Consider the following 19,179-nt stretch of genomic DNA (forward strand, 5'->3'; position numbering starts at 1 on the left):
TTCTACAATATTTATTGAGTAACTCCTGTATGAACAAAGACATACTTATTATCTTCACAGAACTTAGGGCTGATAGAAAACAAAGCTCTAATCAAATACTCATAAATAAATGTATAATTACAAAACTGTAGTAAATTTCATAAAGGGAAAATATACAGTCTGCTAAAAGAAAAAGTAGCCCTGACGATGTGGTCTATTCTGAGGGTGTGGGGTGAGATCTGTGTGGAAGTGAGTGTGGATTGATCTGAGGGAAAAGAGAGTCTTTGCTTTTGAATTGTGTCTGTTTGCTTTTAAGACTGTCTCACTATGTAGCCCAGGCTAGTTTTGAACTCTTGCTGGCTTTGAACTTGAGATCATCTTGCTTCGACCTTCTAGATGATGAAATTACAAGCTTATCATTCTGTTCTTGACTTTGTGAGTTATTCTAGGATTGGGAAGTTTGGTAGCAGTGTAAGTAGGTAAGTTGAAGTGGGCAGTAGAGGAAGTATGAGCAGAGAGCTTAATCTCACCTTGTGGTGAGGAGAAACATACTTTCAAGAAATTTAAAGAAAATTGTCTGTCTGGGCCCTAGAGAAGAGAGGAGTGGTGTGGATGAAATTATACTAGCACAAAACGCCAGTTGGTGTTAAATATGTTTATGTCAAGCTCTTGGAGTAGATTTGCTTTTTTATTTTAATTTTTATTCATTTCATTTTGGTTGTAATGTGGAAAGCTGATTAGAAAAAAAGGAAGAGAGAAGATGACGCAAACCAGAGCCAGTTTTCTGTTTCAGGAAAGAGACTGACTCTCTTAGTTAGGATTTTATTGCTGTGAAGAGACACCATGACCAAGGCAACTCTTACAAAGGCAAACATTTAGTTGGGTCTGGCTTACAGTTTCAGAGGTTCATTCCATATCATCATTGTAGGAAATGTGCCATCCATGCTGGCAGACTTAGTACTGGAAGAGCCAAGAGTTCTACATCTTGATCCGAAGGTAACTGGGCAGAGATGGTCTTCCTCAGGGAACAAGGAAGAGTCTGTCTTTTACACTGGACAGAGCCTGAGCACTAGGCGATCTCAAAACCCACCCCCACAGTGACTCACTTCCTCCAACAAGGCCACACTCACTCCAACAAAGCTACACCCACTCCAACAAGGCCACACCTCCTAATAGTACCATTCCTTATGGTGAAGCACACATGAATCTATGGGGGCTCTACCTATTCAGACCACGATAGGGATGATGAAATCCTCCAGGTTAGTGGGTGTCTCGATGACATAAAGAGATGCATCTAAGCGGTGTTTAGGATATAGAAAGTTGAAGAGATCTGGTGATAGATTAATTATGTATATGACAAAGAAAGAGCACTTTGGTCTTAGTTGAGTTTTGTCTCTAGGCTGAACCAATAAATGTTCTACTCACTAGGACTAAATAAGAATGGAAGCTGTGATCGTGGAGTTGAGTCGGCCTTTGATAACTATTTTAACACCTATAATTGTGGTAGAGGAGTCATAATGTTTTGTTTGTTCTTGATACAAGAGTCTTACAATGTAACCCAGTTCAGGCTGCCCTCAAACTCATAATCCTCCTGCCTCAATTCTAAGTGTTGAGATTATAAGCATATGCCACCATAAATAACTAAGAGATATTTGAGGTGTAATAAATAACTAAGAGATATTTGATTGTGTGGATCTGGAGCCTCATGGAGTGTTTCTTCTAGGTAGCTGAAGCCATGGCCACAAGAAATCTTTCAATGGAAAAATATGGATAAAAAGAGGAGAGTGTCCAAGTAGAACCCAAGGGTTAAATTTAAATAATCAAATAGGGCTGTTGTTAAAAAGGGAATCTACTACAGAAGTGTTCTTAGTGGAAGGATGAAAATGTCCTAAACAGATTGTGGTGATAGTTACACCACTTGGCAAAATCACTAAGGGCATTTAGTTAGATACTTGAAATAGTATCTAACTAAATAACTAATTTTGTATTCTATAAAATATACACCAGTAATACTATTAAATACTATTAATACTATTAAACAACAAAACCAAGAGAATCTGAATGAAAGAAAATAAAGGATGGGGCTCTTTCCCCCCACCCCTGAGACAGGGACTTGGAACTCACTATGTAGATCAGACTAGCACTGAACTCATGAAGATCTGCCTGCTTCTGCCTTCCTAGTGCTGGGATTAAAGATGTGAGCTTCCATGCCTGGCAGGGAACTCTTTCAAGAAGGAAGGAAGGAACTGTGCCTTGAATGTTGATAAAGTCCCATGATAACTAACAAATTAAAGATATCAATCATATCTTTTATGGGAAAATAATGGTCTAAATATTGGATAATGTGATACTGGCAAAACACTGACCTCTGTTTAAAAATTTTATAATTGTGAGAAGATACTCATTGCTCAATCACCCCTTGTTCTCAAATAAAGATCCCAAATAGAGGTATTTGTATGGCTTCTGCATGGCATGGGAGCTAGGAGACAGATTCTCATAAGACAACTCTATTATAACCAGAAGTTGTATTTCTATGTGAGAGATTAAACCGAAATTTACTAAAAATTCTGGGCACTCAAAAGGATATTGTAAAACTGTTGATTTTTCCTTAAACTATGTGATGGTTACAAACAGAATTGTGTGTCTCATCATCATCCTGAGACATGTGATCAGCAATGGTACATGCTAAGTATATGACAAACATTTGCCAATAGATCCAATCAGACACTAGAAAAGAGAGATAATTAATCATTATTTAAATTTACAATGCAAATCACAGCAGTAAGGATCAGAAGAGCACAACATGACATCAAAAAGCAGACCCAATATAAAAGTCTTCTCTTTATAGGAAGAACACAGTCTTTGTGAGTTTTTATTCATTTTTCACTTGCTTAGCCAAAAAAATCCAGAGGCCAGCCCCAAGCCTACATATAAGTAAATAATTCTTATACCTTCATCTTATTATTTAGAATTTACTTTTGTTGCAAATTTTGTTTTTTTTATTATCATTAATTGGATGATTGAATCTGAAAAATACTCTTTCTCTTCCTTTCTTGCTTATGCTACCAAGTGGGTCCTTCTGAGTTTTAAGTTAGGCTACCAACCCCCAAGGGGTTCTCAACCAAGCTTCTTAACCTATGTAGTTGTAGAAGGCTATTGACATATGCTTTCCAATCTGGCTCTTCAGTAAGATATTAAATCTAATTTAAATGACTTTTCCAAACTGGTTTTTAGAAAGTGCTTAACTCAGCCTGTCTGATGCTTACTGAATTTCCTGAAATCATCATGCAGTTACAATAGCAACCCCATGTTATTCTTCCCAAACAAGAAATTAGGGCCCTAGAGCAGAGATATGATTGACAGAGAGGCTGCTGAAGGAGGAAGTTGATGAGGACACGTGACTTAGAAATGACGCATTCTTCACAGAATTAGATAAAGATCCATTTAGATGGAGTGTCTGTGGAATTCTGGTAGACCTGATGACTTCACTATGTCTCTCCTATGGATATTTTTTGTTTCCCATCTAGAAATTAGTTCATGACATTAGGATAGTTGTTCTGGGTGAGACAACACTAAGAGTTATTGTGGGCTTGGCAGCAGCCATGTAAACCATAGTATTTCTTCTTCTTCATATTGGCTGATGGAGGTATCCTGTTCTCTCTGTGCATTCATTGACACACAGCACAAGGACCTCTTCAGATAGCCAGCAGCTCCCTACGGAGTTCAAGTGCTTCTATCTAGCTACAGACTTGCCAAGAATGCCTTGCTTCTACCACACTAGTGACCAGGATGCACTTAATGGAGACATAAGCATTACATAGGATAAGCCAAATGATGAAGGGAATATCATTCTTATGAAGCATAGAATGGATACTTTAGAAAGACTTGAAAAAAAAAAAACTGTCCTCAAATGTTGTGTATCATATGTGAGCAAGCCCACAAATACTTTCAGCATTTCATTCCACTTAAAAGTCAAACAGGAAAATGTGTGCACTACAGGGTGGGCTCATGAATTAGAACACTAATTGGAAGGCCATGGTTCATGTACAGGGTACCAACTACATGCTTTACACTCAGATGATGTTGAAAGCATATGTAGATAATTCTCTATAATTTTCACTTTGACTGATCTTTTTGATGAACCAAGTCACATGTAAAAAAGGCTTTAAGTGTTCTTGTGATTTTTCTAAGGTTGTCTCAGTTATTCTTTTTTCTTTTAAATACCCTCTATCAGGCCAGGGGTGTAGCTCAGGGGTACTGAATGATTGCCTAGCACACACAAAGCTTTGGGTTCAATCTCCAGCACAGGGGGTGTGAAGGAGGAAGAGGAAAAAGAAGAGGAAAAGGAGGAGGAAGAGGTTAACATTACTGCTAGCACCCTGCTTTCTTCAGGACTGGGATTTTCCTTTTGCTTTGGCTTTCCCCTTTTGTCTAGAGTTCGTAGATGTTATCCTACAGAGACGGGGTCTGCTAGGAGCTTACACATCCTATCCGAAGCCCAGGCATCTCATTGCCTTTGCATTCTTGAATCCAGCATCTGCCACACTGTGAAGGAACTAAATAGAAAGCACTGGTAGGATGAACAAGCAGAGTAACGAAAAGGAAGGGAGAAAACATGTACAGTCATCCTCCAGCTCGTTGTGGCAAAATGCTTGACAAAGGCAACACGAGGAACGGCGTATCTTGGCTTGTTTAAGGGGACAGTCCATCCTGGCAGGAAGGAAGGTCCATCAAGGCAGGAAGCAGCTGATCATCTTCAGGGAGGAAAAAAGACACAAAGGCTGGTGCTCTACTCACTCTCTCTGTTTTATTCAGACCTCAACCTGTAGGATGGTGCTGCCTGCTTTCAGAGTAGTTCTTCCCTGCCCTGTTAAATTGTTTTGGAATCAACTTCAGACACACCCAGAGGTGTGTTTTCATGGTGATGTTAAATCCCAACAGGCTGACAATGAAGACTAACCATCACTGTGTGTGTGTGTGTGTGTGTGTGTGTGTGTGTGTGTGTGTGTGTGTGTTTCGTTGTATCTGGTTTTGCACCTTAATTTTATACAAGGTTTGCAGTTGTTCTCTTAGAAAGAACTAGTCTGCTAGGAACTTGGACCAAGTTGATTATGAAGATTATTCCTTATAGAGCTTTAGGAGGCAAAGATCATAATCAGATTAAAAACAGCAAGTTCCTGTGATGGCCAGAGCTAGCCACAGGCAGGGGCCACCAGACATAGGTTCAGGACAGAGACATTCATGGGAATTGAGACGCAAGTAAGCAATTTGTTGTTTTGATTTGATTTGAGTTTTCTGAGACAAGGTTTGTCTGTAGCCCTGGCTATCTTGAAACTCACTCTATAGACCAAGCTGGCCTCAAGCTCAGAGATCCACTGCCTCCTGAGTGCTGGGATGGGAGGTGTGCACCACCACTGCTGTATTCTGTTTCTCCAAGGCCAGCCTGGATACAGATTCCTCCAACAAAGCAGGTTTTCCTAATCTTGTCATCAAGTCTCAGCATGGCTGTCTGCTGTCCCTTGAAGAACCTGTTGAAATCAGGTTAGAGACTAACAGTTGTAAGGATTAAAAGATGATAAACAATGCCACACAATAGACACCGAAGCCACACAATAGAGGTCACCCCAGGGAGGGACTGTGGGGGGTGCAAGGGGCTGATCTTTCTTCATCAGTCTGCATCAGAGGCCTGACAGTGGTGCAAAATGCTTGCTAATGAAACCCAGCCAGACCTGCAGTAGGAGCCACTGAGACGGGAAAGTCAAGCTTACAGAGGAAGGTTAGGATGCCATGGGAGTCTGAGAAATCAGAGGTATGAGATCTAGCAGGGAAGGAATATGGTAATGACCAAAGGAAGACTCCTGGGAAGTAGAGTGTTCTGATGGCACGAAGTACAAAACCCACCAAGCCTGGGACAGTGTCTAAAAGTATACGGTGACAGTGAGAACTGACTGGTGATGCCAGCCCAAGTGTGCTAGTCTGGAACAATGACTCCACACACTTTCTGACCTTACAGGCTATAATCACTAAGACTGAGTGGGGATAGGAGGCTTTCCTCAAGACTCCAGAAATACTTTGATCCCTGTCATGCCTGGTACTGTTCCTGCACATCCCCAGTGGCTGGTGGCTTCCTGTTTAAACCCACCACTACATCTTCAAGGCCCTGATCCACAGAGGTAATGTCACAGAGCAAGATATGACTGTATTAGAAAAAACTAGTAAGAGCAAGTTCCTACTTGCTGACATTTATTTTCATTCATTTCATTGTGGAGCTCTTAGGTCAATCAAAGATAATGGCTTGCATTAGCCAACCCATTTACTCATTGTCTTTCCCCCTGCCCTTGAATGTGAGGTCCAGAGAGCATATGTACCCTGTGGCAGTTTGAAAGTGAAATACCCTCCTCCCGTACACTCATGTGTGTGAATACCTGGTCCCAAGCAGATGGTACTGTTCTGGGAGAATGTGACATTTTAGGAGATGGAACCTCCCCAGAGGAAGTCGTCACTGTATGAGGGCCTTGAGGTTCCATTGCTCAGCCCCATCTGCTGCTCACTGGCTACTTCTAGACGGTAGGTGCAGCGTGACATGCCACCTCATGCTCCTGCCTGTATTCTTTTCCCACAGTGATGGGCTGATCCCTTCAAACCGTGAGCCAAAGCGAGCCTTTCTCCTTTAAGTTGCTTCTTGTAGCACATACGGTCACAGCGATGAGAAATGTAAATAATCCAGGACCTTATATGTCACGTTCACCTTTTCGACATTTGTGCCAAGGGCAGAGGCTGCCTTGTGGTAATTAGAAAATACTTACTGCAATAACACTTCAGGAAATGAACCCTGCCCCTAGTTGCTCGATTGATGACAAAAGACACGAAATCACCAGAGGATACACTGGCTTGCTCGTGTGGCATAGGTGGGGGTTGAACTCGGGCCAGAACCCGGTCCCTTATCTCCTCAAGGTCACCATTAGAAGCTTCCAATGCCAGCCATAGTGGTTCATGTCCCTAATGCCAACACTTGGAAGTCAAAGGCAGGAGGGTTGCTATAGCCCAGGTCAGCTATATGGGGATGTAGTTTAAGGTCTTGTTTGTTTAATCATTATCACACAACAACAACAACAACATATTCCTTTTCCTCGACACTTCTCAAAACATATTCTCCACGAACCAGTATTTCACGCCTTTCCTGCCTCTATTTCCTTCCTCAGTATTTACCACAGCTAACATGCCCTATCTGCTCTAATCCTACTATTCTTTCAGCCCTCTCTGTAGAATGCCGGCTATTTGAAGCAGAATATTTTGCCTCCAGTAGTGAGAATATTATTTATTAAGCATCAGCAATAAAATCAGGAGCTATTGTTAGAATGCTCGTTTTTATTCACGGGGAAACTGAACTTACAGACGTTAAGTGACTTAAGTAAGTACAGCAGTGAGACAAGACGCCAGATTTGACAAGGCTGGGTCTTTAGCCGTTCAGCTACAAACTGTTGTCAGAGAACCATTATGGGGGCGTTGGCAGAGGAGCCTGGAGCCAGGCAGCAAGCTCCCATCCTGACTCGTGTGCAGCTGTTTTCTCCTGTGAGTCTTCCCTGTTCACAGAGGAATCCAAGCGAGGCTGCAAATCAGTATTGTGGCTGGATCCTGTGGTAGGAAACAGTTCCTGCCACCAGCCAGCACTGCTCTTGTTGTGTCGTTTCAACTAGCATCTCTCTTGGTCATGTGACAGCTCCATCTACTGAGCAAGAGGGCCAGAAGGCATCTCATTCATATGTGACTTGTGTCTGGACTGCAGAGGTTCGCCTTACTCTTGCTGAGGAAGTACCGCTTGACCTGCACCCCATCTTCAGGGACGAGCTCACCATCTTCCCGGCTAACAACGCTTCCGGTGCAGCTCATGCTGCAGTTCAGGCCAGACAAGCCACGGAGGTCCTCTCTCACCAGCGGTCTAGCCTGCTGCCCTTTTCTTCTCATTTCTACCTTCTTAGCGTAGCATCTTCTCCAAGAGGTTTCCTCTTTTCCTTGGCTTCTCAGATTAGGTACTGACAGAGAAGGAGACGTTACATTTATTGGGTCCCTACTATGTGCCAGACATATATTGAGTCTATGGAAACCGCGACACACAGCCAGTACCGCTGCACAGAAAAACTGAGACTCCTGCAAACTTTCTTAAAGCCACATAGATAAGGGGCCAGAACAAAGCTAAAGAGCACAAACTTAGTGTTCTCTTCTTTCCTTGCTACCGGGATAGCCTCCAGCCTATGAAAACTGTTCTTAAAGGCGGAGGGACCTCAGTCCTCCCATTCCTTCCTCAACAGCCAGTACCGTGACTAATAGAGTTATCACGCTGTTCATTGCCACGGTGAGCACAGCAGACGAGAATCCTGCCCTCATGCAGCCCGTGTACACAGAGGGACTAAAGGTGCAATACATGTGTGTTGATTGGTCACGATGAGTGATTTCAGGCTGGGCTGGGGGTGGTGCTGAGGAGGAGGTGGGGGGATGTGAGACCCTGCCTAGACATGCGGTATGGAGTTTTCCACCACTGACCAGCAAAATCTTCATCCAAATAGTGATTTCTGTGTTTAAGATCTGAGGTTAGTGAAGAGGAAAGCATGCTGCTGGTTCAAATCCGGTTGAGCTTCTACCTGTGAGACAAGCTGCTCAGTCACTTTGTGATGCTGTGTTCTTTTCTATTATGTGAACGCTGGAAGTGTCCCCCCACCCCCACCCCCAGTGTGGTCTCCTAGCAAATTCAATTTTCTAATCAATATGCTGTAGGTACTGCTCTTGGCATGGGTGCGTCAAAGGCTCTTGTATGTTTCAAATGACGTATATGTATGAGGGGGCCTCATGTCTTTGTGGGGAGACAGACAATCATAGATGAATGGGTCAATATTGCCACCTTTGACGTCCTAGGGGCTCTGACAGGGACTGAGTATGTAAACTGACTGATCTTCCAGGGGTTTACACAAGGACCTTCAGCCACACAGCCGCCTACCTGCCTTTGACATCTCCAGGCAGGTTTTGCTGTGTGAGGACTCACTGCAAAAAAAAAAAAAAAAAAAAAAAAAAAAAAACCACTCAACAGCTAACAGTCCCAACCCCCAGGAAAGACAGGAGGCTCGCTACCTGTGGCTTCTCCATAGGCAGCGAAACTGAGGATGAGAACCAGTCGGCTCCACCCACGGCCTGTTGGCAGGTGCAGGAGAAATCAAATCTTAGAGAACTCCGAGGACATCTCCCCAGAAAGCAAGCTGGAGCTCGCAGGAGGCTTTCAGCTTACACTTTCCACCCCGCCTATCTCTGAAAACAAGTTATTAGCAGTTTTACATTTTCCCTTAAGGGAATCTGTGTTAATTCACCTTGGTGCCTCTCTGGCACTAAGCCATCTAGTCCTGCTCACAGAACCCCGGCAAGAAACGTGGAAAGGAGGGGTGGAGGAAGGGAAGGAGGAAGCAAAGGAGGAAGGGAAGGGAGAGAGAAGAAAGGAGAAAAGGGAGGAAGAAAAACAGGGGGAGGAGAGGAGAAGGGAAGAGAGGAGAGGGGAAGGGAAAGGAAGGAAGAAAGGGGAGGGGAGGGGAAGGGAAAGGAAGGAAGGAAAGGGAGGGGAGAGGACAGGAGAGAGGGAGGGGAAGGGAGGGGAAGGGAGAAAAGGGAGAAAAGATGGAAGATGCTACCTAACATATTTGCTAAGAAACAGAAGTCCATGGAAGGACCCATGGGTTAATTGTGAGTCCTCGGGTCATAGGTGCCCAAAGGCATCTGCTACATCCCCTGGTACTTCTTTTTCCCTTAGAGATTTTGGAGAGAAGTGCCTGAATGTGGTCGTGCATCAGGAAAAAGGAGCACTGGTTCCCTTCACTGTATTTTCTGCACTTTTCTTCTACTACTTTTATGGTTAATGGAAATCAAGGTTCAAGGGGTTTGAGGTGTGTGTGTGTGTGTGTGTGTGTGTGTGTGTGTGTGTGTGTAATGGAGACACTATTCCTTAGCCTAGGAAATAATAGTAAGTCATACTGATTGCATGCTATTCTCAATGGCCAGCCCCTTCACCTTAATTGGCAGGGCAAGTTTCTTAATCACAATAGTAGTAGATACTTACAGTAGAAGCAGAGGTCTGTGTCCACGGAAGCAACAGCTCTTAGATAGCATAGCCTCATCCCTGCAGGCCAGACTGTGTGGCTGTCGGGTGGGTTAGCTTGCCTCATTGTAGAATTCAGGATTAGGAAGTCTTCTCATGCCAGCCTGTCTTCCAGTACCAGTTTTCTCGGTAGATTGGGGTGATGTTTTGGCTTCCAGGTTGATTATTCTTGTCATATATATAATGTGTGTGTGTGTGTATACATATATATATATATATACACATATATATGTATATATATTTGTTTGTCTTATATATGACATATTTGTCAGATATATACATATTTATGATGTATATAAATAAATGCATATATCTGACAAGTATATAATATACTATTTGGTTCAAATTTCCCCAAGGAAGAGAAATACTGTTGGACTCAGAGCTTAGAGTGTGTGTCTATGTCCTTCATTTCCACACAGCACAGGGTTTACAACATCTTCACCTGAGAAGTCATCATGTGTCTTTATGATCTCAGGAATAAAGGCTGGGCAGGTGCTAGCACTCCATAGAGAATGGAAAGTGAGGACCGGGGAGATGGCTCAGGGAGTAAAGTGCTTGCTATGCAAACATGAGGACTGGAGCTCAGATTCCAGAGCAGGCATGTAATAATCCAGGTGTGCTGGCGCACATCTGTAATTTCAGCTCTGTGGAAGTGTTGACAGGAGGGATCTAGGCTCCCACTGGTCTAGCAAAAATGGCAAACTCCAGATTTATTGAGAAACCTTGTCTCAGAAATGAGGAGGAGGATGAAATAAGCAGGAGAATGATAGAAGAAAACACCTGGCAACAACCTCTGGCTTGTCTGTACACACACACATACACACATATGCATGCACATGCATAGACACACACATGAGCACTCACACACACACACACAGAAACACACATGCACACACACATGCACATGCATGCACACACACATGAACACTCATAGACACATACACACAGAGAGAGAAAGAGAGGGGGGAGAGAGGAGAGAGAGAACGAGAACAGAAAGCGAGGCACATCAATCTTCAGATAACCATGGGATAAAAATCCAGACTCCTGAATTTAGCAAGAAGCTAACCCCAGAGCCTGCCAAGTCCAAGTCTACCTGGTAGAAAACAAGCATGAGAAGCCATCATCCTTGCTGACAGTGTGCAGAGCCCAGCACAAAGATCTCACCTAGCATTTGCAACACCAGTAGCGAAGGCTAGGACAATTACCACACACTGCGTTAACCACGGACGGGGTTCCAGACACTGGGGTGAGCATGAACGCTCGTTCGCCACTTAGCCTCAACACGCCAGTTAAGTTATTATCGTCATCTTATAGATGTGGGACTAAGTCACTCAGAGAAGAAGAGTTGGCCAACGGGGAGGGGGAGAAGGGAGGGAGAGGGAGAAAGAGGAGAGAGACGTGTAGGATGGAGAGATATGTCAGTAAACTGATATCAAACTCTTCCATAGCAGTCAAGAGTGTGAGTGCTGGGGTGAAATGGAACTGCGTGGAGCTTAGGACTTTAAGAATTCTAGTACCCAACCTATGGTCAGTGTGTGTGTGTAGTTAGCATCATTCTTCTTGCTTAGGCACAGACACTTCCGTGATGGTTAAAGGGGGCAAAATTGCCAAATAAAATAGTTTGCTCTAGAATGTCTATTATTGTTGTTGTTTGAAAAAATATCTTTCAGATCTATGGGAGAGGAGAAGGTTTGTTTCCAGGAGGTTTGAGCCCCACATGTGTCCCACTCCTGTTTCCTCTCCCTGTCTGCTGGTGTCACTTGTTCATTTAATTAAATAAAGTGTAATGGGTACTACCGTGAAACAGCAAGCATACTGCAGTGAGCAAACAGAAAACAAAACAAAACAACAACAACAACAAACCTTTTCCTGGTGGAATTTATATTCACATGAATGACATCACATTTCTTCCATGCTTTGATTCAATATCTACCATCCTTTGCTGAATTTGTGCTGTCATCTAAAAATTTGACACCTGTCAGGGCTACAATGGAGAGAGAAAGGAGAAATTACCTTAGTGTCATTGGTGACCCTCAAAGGCATTGCTGGAGTGTAAAGCTCTTCTCTCTGTGATCTGAGTGTTTGTATACAATTCCACCAGTGCCCTTAAGTTTTTAGGCTAAAATCCTTTAAAGTCATGGAATTAGCAGGTGAAGACTTGCAAAAAGCATTAGGTCCCCAAGGCATAGCTTTCTCTGTGGGATTATTGGCCTACTGAAGGAGGAGAAGGAAGAGAAGGAGGAGGAGGAAGAGGAGGAGGAGGAGGACAAGGAAGGAAGGAAGGAAGGAAGGAAGGAAGGAAGGAAGGAAGGGAGGGAGGGAGGGAGGCAGGGAGGAGAGAGAGAAAGAGAGAGAAATAAAGAAATAAAATAAAGAAATAAATAAAGAAAGAAAAGAAAGAAAAGAAGAAGAAGAGGAGGAGGAGGAGGAGGAGAAGGAGGAGAAGGAAGAGGAGGAAAGATAGAACTCTTGCCTCTTCAGCATGTGAGAAACAGTGAGAAGTTACCATCAATGGGCCACAGAATAGGCCTCTATCAGACAGAGATCACTCTGAATTTTTGTCTTCCCAGCTTCCAGAACCATGAAAAATTATTTTTCTCTTGTTTGTCAAGTTAAATCACAGCCAAAGTGATAAGGACACTTTCTTCTGCAGGTGTAGTCCTCCATGTTGTGGCTTTAGGAAGGCTACATTGTATATGGCTGTCCATGCTGAGGTGAAATTCAGTGCCAAAAAACCCAACCGCCTTGTGTGTAACCGCATTCTCCATCATCAGCTTGAAAAAACAAGTCATCTACGTGCCCTCCTAGTATTCTTGTATCTGACTTCTCAGTAGACTTGGAACTTGATTGTGGACAAGGGGAGATGTTTACTAGACCTTCTCAAATTGTGGAGAGGCTTATTCTGTGTACTATGCACACAGAACAGACAATACTTCATGCTTGACTAATGTGTAACTTTATATTTGTCATCACTCGAGGGTTGACTAAGGAACACTGTAAAACAGAAGAGTAGAAAATTTCTTTCCTCCAGAGAATACTAAACGATTTCATTTATTGAGCCAGGCATAGAAGTTAAGAGTCCGGAAATCAAAGGTGTGTTTAACCACTTGCGTGGGTGTTTTCTGTTACCTGTTTACACTGAAATGACGAACATTACCCAACAGTTAATGGCAGACATTAAATTGTAATTATCCATTAATTACAATGTACATGCATAAATACATAGTTGTTTTGTGTGTGAACACACAGCTTGCATTCATTCTCAGTTCAAGCTTTGTCTTGAATAAGGTTCAAAGGGAAGCAGCCTAGTTCAACTTTCTCTAACTCAGCAACCGGTGATCCGTCTAAATTTGAAACAGGAAACGTCTCTGATGTGGCACATTGGAGATACAGTGGTGTGCAGCTCTAAGGAGCTGCGGTTTACATTAAATATCAAAAGGAAATTTCTCCAAATCTATTAAGCTAGAAAGTTAGACAAGGTTGGGTGATGTTTAAAGTCTTGCTCCATCAAGTTTCATACTTGTGGGGTTTTACCAAGCCATACAAGGTAAGGTTTCTCGCAGACCAGCTGCCTTCATTAGTAGCAAAACTGAATGCTAAACAAGCAGCAATCTGGATGATGTTTTAAAAAGAGATGTAGTTTCACTGTGATGATCAGGCTGGCTGAGAATTCCTCGAGGCAAGCAATTACCCTGCCTCAGCCTCCTGTGCAGCTGGGACCACAGGTGTGAGTCAGAACACCCAGCCTTGACCTTACAATCTCCGAGTACTTTACAGTTATGGAAATGTTTGTGTATTTCTACTTTGGTAATAAGTTATTTTTAAATCTCTCCTCTCTCTGTCTCTCTCTCTCTCTGTCTCTGTCTCTCTGTCTCTGTCTCTGTCTCTGTCTCTGTCTCTGTCTCTGTCTCTCTCTCTCTCTCTCTCTCTCTCTCTCTCTCTCTCATGTGTGTGGCGGGTGGGGCACATACCCACAAGATATTTGGGGAGATCAGAGTTGGATTTTTCCTTTTCACCTTGTTTACAAGATCTCTGTTATTGAGTGGTGCATACAGCAGGCTGACTAACTAGCCCATAAGCCTTCAGAAATTCTCCTGTCTCTGCCTTCCATCATGCCACAGGAGTCCTAGGGTTACAGATGAACACTACTGCATACAGGTTTAAATAGGTTCTTGGGATTCAATTTCAGATCCTCCTGCTTGCATGACAAGCGTTTTACCCACCGAGTCAGCTCTCAGCCCATTAAATAGTTTTATAAAATTTTGACTTCAGAGGATAAAATATCATTTAATTTAATTTAATTACTTTTATTTATTTATTTGGACAGCTTCTGCTTGCGTGATTTCCAGGTTGCCTGCTTTCCCTTGTGTCCCAGCAATCTTCTCGTGATTGGCACCTCTCCCTCTTCTCCCCATCTTCTCACCCTGTGATTCCACCCTCTTAGACCCAACTCCCTCCATAGGAGTGGTTCTCAGCCTTCCTAATGCTGCGACCCTTTAATACAGTTCCTCATGTTGTAGTGACCCCCAACCACAAAATTATTTTTTGCTACTTCATAACTGTAATTTTGCTGCTGCTATGAGTTGTAAATGTAAATATCTGATATACAGGATATCTGACATGTGACCCCCAACTGGGTCACGACCCACAGGTTGAGAATCACTGTTCTTTATAGCCACAGACCTCTCTAGCACCCCTTCTTCGGCCTGAATTATGCAGAATGACCTACCTACTGTTCTAATGTTGATTCCTTTTAAGTAGTTTTTGCTGATCCAACTTTTTCTAGAAAATTATAATTTATTTCAAGACAGTGGAAGTAACAGTAATCCCTTTCCCCACCCAAAACCAACCAAACAAAACAAAATCCAAACTAACAAAAGAAGAAAGAAACCAACTATACAGACAAGCAAACATTAAAACAACAACAACAACAACAACAACAACAACAACAACAACAAAAACAACAAAAGGACCCAAAAAACCCTCACTTGTCTGTAGGTTCATTTTATTCCATAGACCTTGCTGGAGTCCCTGATACATTATAGAAACTATATATAAAGTGCCCCTATAGTGAAGATGGAGACACTCTCTGAATCCTAAAGGAGAGTTTAGCATGTAGGTGAGGATTACTAGAGCCTGGCACCTTTGCTGCCATTTCTCTTCCTGTGCCTGTGACAGACATTAGTGATAATTGACAGCACATTCCCCAGCTGAACAGATTCAGTATCAGTCTGTTTCAACCCGCTGCTTAAAGAGCTACTGTAAGATGAAATGGAATTACCATCCCCAAAGTCAGGCCTAAAAAGAAGGTAGGAATAGATTGAGAAGACATGATGGCTTACTCACAGGTAGTCTTACTGACTGCTTTATGAAAGTGGGCATCATGGGTAGAGCCTGAAGTTTAAGCATTATTTTAGCAACTTCCACCACACCAGACACTATACATCACACCGGGTGGGTTCATACCCATCACACCAGGCACCATACATCACACTGAGTGGGTTCACACCCATCACACCAGGCACTATGCGTAGCATCAGGTGGGTTCACACAGGATCAAGACTATGATTTTCTTGGGTTTGAAAAGGACACAGGATGAGTGGTACTAGATCTGAAGTCTCATGGTGACTAAGAAACTATGCAGATCTAAGGTCAGATAAATACCAACACATACTCCTTTTTCTTACTTTAAAAGATGGTTACATTTATGTGTAGACTATACCTCTATTGTATCATTCTCTATGTTTCTCCTTATACCAAAACCACAAACTTGATTGCTACACATTTTGTTGTCAGTTTTTAATTTGCATACTCTGTGTCTTCCACTATTGTTCCTCCTTGAGACTATTTTTGAATTATTGTATTTTCATATGTCTTTTATTGGCAACTTCAAGAAAAACATCCCGTTGAGATTTTGATGGGAGTGTTGTGAATCTTAAGTCACTGCAGATACTGTCTTTATCTTAAGTTTTGAGTCTTCCAACCTTATAGACCTGAACAGTGTCTCTGATATTTAGTGTTTCTTTAACTCATTTCATTAATATTTACAGTTTTGGTATATAAATCTCTTAGGTAGATTAGTCAGGAATTGTTCCCTAAAAACTTATGTATTAAAAGCCTGGTCAGCAGCCTGTGGTGACACTGAGGAGGCGGGGGAATCTGCAGGAGACTAGAGTCACCTACAGAAGATTCAAAACTCAAGTGTGAGCCACTGAGGCATTTTAAGAATTCATACATTTAATTTTCATCCAAAAGACATCTTTTGGATGTTTACCCACATGCCTGCCACTTGCACCTGTAAAGTCAGTGCAACTAGAAGGTGGTTTCCTGGGCAACGCGCAAAGATGGGCTGTCATTCTTCTTGCCTCTTCAGATATCACAGGCAGGAAGCTGTATGTAGTTTAGGATGACATTACCTCACAGAAGAGGGTGATGGGAACTTTGTACCTGAACTCAAAGCTATCATGGAACCTTCTTGAACTACTCAGTTTCACATTTGCCTTATGGGAAAGATCTGTGAAGCTTACAGGCAAATTCCACATGTTTTCCTTTACAAGAAAAAAAAAAGTGGTTTGTATTTTCAGACCTTTACCATGATGACAAATGTTACCGAGCAGGTTATTTTGAACAAATAAACACACTTCATCTGTTCCTTAAAGGTAAAGGTGACATTTTGACACATAAGAAGGTCTTTCTAAAGAAACTTGTACATAAAGAACATTTTGGAAATCATTTGAATTTTTCATCTGCTAGTACAAACAATATACACGTGGCACATGTCTCAAAGTTGGAGATATAATTTCCTGACCTGTTTAAAGATTTTCCAAGCAATTGAAGTACGTTTGAATGCATTTGTTAAAAATGCCAGCATTATAAGAACAGTTCAAGATTATTTTAATAAGAACAATGGATAGACAGCAAAGGAGACAGAAATTGCCTAGCCAAATGTCAACAAAATTTGCATAATTTGCAAATAAGGCTGAAAAACAAAAGATCATGATTTGCAAATTCCAGTGGAGATATCTTTCTCTTTCATCCCCCAGTGCCTTGGCAAGCTAAACTTACTTCTAACTGTCTTGAAAACCAAGTTTGGTTTGCTTCAAACCAGCTAGAACCAGCTCAATCAGGTTCATTGGGATGCAGTGACTTGCTCCTCTTGCATAAATGGGAAAATATTTCTGCACGGTGAGAGAATACAATTACAATCCGATTAAGAATATTATTTTGTCTTTAATTTCATTTAATTTTCTCCTTTTGTGATCCCTTTTATTACACAGGATATCCTGTCAGGAGAATCCATGTGTGCCACTGTAAAGTGATGTGCATATATCAGGCCACACTTAATATTTCTTTTTATTAAAGATACATAGCCCCAAACCCAATTTTTGCTTTACTTCTGGAAGCTGTAAGAACTGCAGTCAGTGGGAAGGAACTTAAGGCAGTGAACCGGAAGGCTTTGTATATTTGCATACATTAAGGTTAATTACCTTATGTAAACTGAATCTAGTTGTTTAGTTGCCAAGTGGAAGCCACACTGCCGAGTCTATGTTTTGCTCCAAGACACCCCTCTCTGCCACCATTTCAGAAGGACTAGATTTGAGCAGGAAATGGTGGGGTAGCGGAAGCACTGTTTCCCTATGGACTATTTCAGTGGCTACCTGAGCTGGTTGGAGTGACCTTAACTATGTCCCAGCCTCTCTCAGCGTGTCTCCTCCTGCCAGGTGAACTTTGACAGTCCTGCTTTTAAAGAGACAAGAGAGGAGTCCTCAACAGTTAAAGTAATTCCCTCCCCCAACTTTTTATAAATTAAGGGAGAATTCAATTTGGAGGTGTAAATATTATATGTAATATAATATGTAAATATTATGTGAAAGGTATATCAGACAGCTGCACCCCTCTATAACAAAATACCTAAGTCAATAAACTTAAAAAAAAAGAAAGAAAGAAAGAAAAGCTATTTTGTCTCACAGTTTCAGAGACTTCAGACTTAATGAATTGATCTCATCACTTTGGGGGCTGTTGTGAGGTTGATCATTCTACAGGAGCCCAGACCGAAACCATTTACCCCAGGAATGGAATAAGAAAGAGGAAAAATGTGGAAGGGAGTACAGTCCACAGTGCTTGCAAATGTCCCTAAACCAACCATCCCACTGCCTCCAAACATCCCCAAGCTGAGGAGTAAGCCATTAACACAGAGGTCTGGGCATGAGGGATGGGGCTAGAACTTGAGATTAGTTTACAGCACTATCCATTCTGAGTGCTTCCATGAAGGAAGTAAAAAGAATACCACATATTCAGGACTCCTCAGAGGTGGCGGTAGCCCCGCAGTCTCTAGACCCACCTCTGCTAGTGAGTTATGTCTTATAGAACCTTTTCTCATATTGCAGGTACACCTGCCTAACACCTACCCTCCTTTGCCCCCTTCCTTACCACTCTGACGGTCTTTCTTCTTACTCCTCCTCCTCCTCCTTCTGACCAGGAAGCACCTTGGAACATGTGATACAGGCAGGCGGTGTCAAAGTTCTAAATGCCTTTTCTTTTTATCTTTTAGGGTGGAGGGTGTAGCTCAGTGGCAGAGTGTTTGCCTAGCATTCACGAGACCCTGGATTTACTACCCAACAGTGCAAAAACACAGGAATAAACTGAGCAAATAAAGCCAAGTTCAGCTTGCAAAGAACGAACTAACCAGATCGGAGACTCTTGGGAAACAAAAGAATGCCCATCTCTGGGTTGGAACGTCTTCTGACTTAACTTGGAGCATGATCGCACAGGTGCATATGTATGTGAGGAGCTACATAAAGGCTTAAGGTTGGTATACAATATATGCAGCATGGAAACCATGGCAATTTGGAAGGGTAGTGAGGACACATGGATGCTCTTCATGTTAGGTAGTGAGTTTCTGAGAAGGTGTTCAGATAAAGAGGGTGCCAAGGTCACATGGGGATGCCCTTTATCTCAGTGTGAACACATCTTCTAAGCAGGCTTGCTGAACTCTATGGAAACCACTGGGTAGGCTGAGCCAGGGCAGCCATGAGCGATGCATCTTGAATGTGATGCATCTTGAA

At 42.4% G+C, this 19,179-nt stretch overlaps 1 long non-coding RNA gene across 1 annotated transcript; it reads right to left on the reverse strand.

Annotated features, from left to right (window-relative positions):
- Positions 1-7,346: 7,346 nt before the first annotated feature.
- Positions 7,347-18,592, reverse strand: LOC143443133 (uncharacterized). The gene is made up of 3 exons (XR_013111889.1): positions 18,545-18,592; positions 17,180-17,292; positions 7,347-12,098 (listed from the first exon to the last, which is right to left on the reverse strand). It is a non-coding gene; the product is annotated as an uncharacterized LOC143443133 (long non-coding RNA).
- Positions 18,593-19,179: the final 587 nt, after the last annotated feature.

This window comes from Arvicanthis niloticus, chromosome 7 (genome assembly GCF_011762505.2).
Source record: "Arvicanthis niloticus isolate mArvNil1 chromosome 7, mArvNil1.pat.X, whole genome shotgun sequence".
Lineage (NCBI taxonomy): Eukaryota > Metazoa > Chordata > Mammalia > Rodentia > Muridae > Arvicanthis > Arvicanthis niloticus.